Genomic DNA, 4,175 nt, shown 5'->3' with positions numbered 1-4,175 from the left:
CTATGAGGGAAGGAATTGTCCCAGGTCTCTCCCTTTGGTTGGTAGATGGCCTTCTTCTCCCTCTGTCTTCACATTGTTTTCCTTCTCTGGATGTCCGTGTCCAAATTTTCCCTGTTTATATGGACATTGATCGTACTGGATCAGGGCTCACACTAATGACCTCATTTTAATTAGATTATTTCTGAAAAGACCCTATCTCCAAATACAGTCACAGTCTAAGGTTCCAGAGATTAGGACTTTGTATATATGACTATGAAAACACATGAATTTGTGGGAGGGGGTGAGGAAACACAATTCAGCCCATAATAGCTGGAATTGTACAATTTTCTCATCCTTCACTGTATGGCTTCTCAGCACCCAGAACAGTATCTGGCACATAAGAGACCTCAGTTAATGTCAGTTGCATGCATGAATGATCTACTCTTCCACAATTGTTTAGGGATGAGTTCTCTTGCGGGTCTAGCACTGACCCTTCTCTGCTGGGCCCTGTGGTTCTCGCATGCTGGGGGATTCTCTTATTGCTTCGGGGTCCTTAGTGGGTGTACTTACTATTTTATACACATCCTGCATTTTCCCCGGAAACACTTAAGCTGACTTATTGGAATACACTAAGGACAAGATGACAATGTTCTTAATTGGAACCATTGCTTGTGACATAGATTCATACCCTTGTTTACAGGGGTGGACGTACTTTGTCACCAAGCTTTCTAGTTTACATGGTTCACAGGGTCCATCAGATAAAAGCAGGCCAAGTAGTCAGATCAGGACCGATTATCATTGGTTGATATTGGAGAATGGACAGGAATTTCTCCTGGATGTCACCCTGAAGGAGACACTGTGTATCATGACATACATGTGCCATGACATAACATAAGGCACCCAAGACTGCTTGTTTCTCTTTTTAAAATTTTTTTTAATTTTAATGTATTTATAATTTCCAATTATAAGAGTACATTTTCATGGATGAAAACATGCAACTTGCAAGTAAGCAGAAAAAGGACATTATAAATAACCTAAAATCCCAGCATCTATGAAAAAAAAAAATCATTGCTAACATTCTGGTGTATATTTTTCCTGTTTTATGTTATGCATGAATAAAATTTTTAACAAAAGGTTCAAACTGCGTGTTATTCTCCAATCTGTTTTTAATTAAACTGTATATCATACACATTTTCCCAAGCCATTAAACATTCCTTTAAAATATTTTAATAGCTTCTACGTATTTCACTAGATAAAGGCATTTATTTATTGAGCCAATCCTTTATTGCTGGATAGTTAGTTGGATTCCAAGTTTGGCTACTATAAGACATGATACTGTGGACATACTAATAGATAAATCATTGCAAAAATTTATAATTACATCCTTAGGACAAATTCCCAGGAGACCAATGGTCGACATTTCAAAGTTTTCAAATATAAATGACCACTTTGCAGTGCAGAATATTACGACATGTACACTCAGGCCAGCTGTGTTCAAGTTGTTGCACACTTACCAAAACTTTGTATATAATCATTTTATTTAATTCGTGTCAGTTTGGTACACAAAAGGCAATGCATCCCTCATTGTTGTTTTAATTTGCCCTTTATTATCAAAGAAGCTAAAGTTTTCTTAAAGATAAAATGATCGGCTTTGCGGTTTTGTGAATTACACATTCATGGCCTTTGCCAATTTCAATCTTTTTTTGATTTGCAAAAGCTCTTTATTGTATATATTTATTTCTTTTTTACTTCATGTGTAGGAGCGATGTTTTCCCAATTTTGTTTATGTTCTTCCAATAGAAAAGCACAACATGCCTAAGTTTTTAATATATATTATTTTCCCTTTATGCCTAGGAGAGTTAGCAACTTTATGTAGTCAAATAGACCATTTTTTTTTTTTTGGCATATGAAAACTTATTACTATCCTGCTTTCACCATCAAAACTTATGATCTTGGTCTCCTTCTTGCTTTTGTAAAAGGCCAAAAGAGAGACACGGGCTACTTTGACAACCTTAAAGCGGACTCCAAAAATGTCACCAACAGCATGACCTTTGCGACCAAATCCAGCAACCAGAATTCGTCATTTTCCTCAATGAAGTTCACACAACCATCACTGGGCACAAAGGCTGTGATTTTTCTGCTACTTTTGCCATTTTGCCTTTGCTAGACCTGACCATTGCTCGGTACATAAGGTTCAAAGTTTCCTTTTTTTTTTTTTTTTTGTCTTTTTTTTTTTTTTTTTTTTTTTTGCCATTTTTTGGGCCGCTCCTGTGGCATATGGAGGTTTCCTGACTAGGGGTCAAATCGGAGCTGTAGCCACCGGCCTATACCACAGCCACAGCCACACCGGATCTGAGCCGAGTCTGTGACCTACACCACAGCTCATGGCAACGCCGGATCCTTCACCCACTGAGCCACGCCAGGGATCGAACCTGTGTCCTCATGGTTCCTAGTTGGATTCGTTTCCGCTGAGCCCCAATGGGAACTCCTCATTTCTGTAACTGCTTCAGTCTTCTTCTGGGGAGGAGACACATACCAAACCAAGACCGTTGCTGCAACCACCCTCCATCATAACCTTTGCACTAGTGATTGTACCAAATGGAAAAAGCTCCTTCCGGAGACATATATCATCAAAACCATCATCAAGATTTTTCACATAAAGGTTAACGCCCTGGTCTCTGGTGATCCCATCTTGCTTCATCTGTTCAAATTTGTGCTGAAGTTCCCTCTGCCCTTCCCTTTTTTCTGGGCTCAACCAACATACATGTGTTTTCCACTGAGCTCCTTTCCATTCATCTCATCCACAGCTTTCTGCGCATCGTCATGCCTTTCAAAGCTTGCAAATCCAAAACCTTCGGATTGTCCACGCTCATCAGTCATTGCTGTCACAGGCAAGGGAGGTCCAAACTTGCCAAAGAGATCCTTAAAGAGCTCATCATCCATGTCTTCTCCAAAATTCTTGATGTAAACTTTGATGAACTCCTTTGCCCTAACTCCAAGGTCTGCTTCTCATTCCTTAAGAGACTTAACTCGTCCAACAAATGCTTTGTCGTCATTTAGAAGCATCCCATTCATTTTTTTCAATAGCTCTTTCAGTTGCTTCGTGTGTCTCCAAGCGCACAAATCCATAACCCTTGGGACCGTTTTCATCACAAACCACCTTACATGAAAGGATGTTACCAAGAGCAGAAAACATCTCATACAGTGCTTTATTATTATCAATGGATCTGTCCAAGTGTTTTAAATGAATGTTGCCCACTCCACTTTGGCAAAGTGATGGATCACGCAGGGACCACAGGATGCGTGCTGGCTTGCCCTTTATAACATCAAAGTTCAGGGTGTTCAAAGCACGCTCCGTGTCCGTCGGCTGCTGGAAGTTCACCTCCGCGCCCAAGGAGTGGCGGGTGGTCACGTCCCTGCAGACCCGGATGGAGAGGATGGGCCAGGCCGGGCTGAACTTCTCCTAGAGCATCGCCTCGGTCGCTTCCCAGTGCAGGTCCTGTGAAGGTCCCCCATGTAGAGCGAGGCCATGGGGTGGCTTGGGGTGCTAAGGTCCATCTTGGCACAGCTGCCCGCAGGGCCACAGGCTGCGACCTATCCGTGAGAGGACCACAGCAGGTGCTGGGGCGGCGGGGGGGGGAGCGGGGACAAGCACAAAGGGACAAAAATCAACCGGAATCGAAAACTACAGTGGCCACAGAATGGAGTGGATCTGCTTGCCGCTGGCTGCTGGTGGGCGAGAGAAGGTGGCGGTGTCGGGTCCAGGTAGCGGGAAGGCCTCCTGGGTCTCTTAGCTCCTTTCTTGGAGCTGCTGCAGGGCTGCAGGTGGGCAGGTCAGTCTCAGCCGCTTCTCAGGGTTATTTTATAAATGAGGAAGGAAGAAAATAAAAGTCTCTGGAGGGGGAGATGTGGATTAAGGGGGAGATGTGGATTTTTGGTAAATTTGGTGGGTTTTTTTTAAAGATTTTTAAAATAATAAATGTGTGCACCGATCCCAGAGCACACACTGCACACTCTCAGCACTAACTGCTGAGAAGAACGGGCCAAGTAGACCACTTTGTTTTTTGCTTTTTCAGGCTCACACCCTGGGCATATAGAGGTTCCCAGGCTAGGGGTCGAATTGCAGCTGTAGCTGCCAGTCTACACCACAGCCACAGCAACACAGGATCCAAGCTGAGTCTGCGACTTACACCACA

The 4,175-nt window shown here is 42.9% G+C and overlaps 1 pseudogene; it reads right to left on the bottom strand.

Annotated features, from left to right (window-relative positions):
- Window positions 1–328: 328 nt before the first annotated feature.
- On the bottom strand, window positions 329–3,537 carry LOC100621560 (polyadenylate-binding protein 1 pseudogene; annotated as a pseudogene).
- Between the last annotated feature and the right edge of the window lie 638 nt (window positions 3,538–4,175).

Source organism: Sus scrofa, chromosome X (assembly GCF_054392235.1).
Source record: "Sus scrofa isolate SSC_HxYL_T2T_F1_AM1 chromosome X, Sscrofa_HxYL_maternal_Yorkshire_Landrace_v2.0, whole genome shotgun sequence".
Taxonomy (NCBI): domain Eukaryota; kingdom Metazoa; phylum Chordata; class Mammalia; order Artiodactyla; family Suidae; genus Sus; species Sus scrofa.
This window is presented reverse-complemented; position numbering and strand designations above follow the sequence as displayed.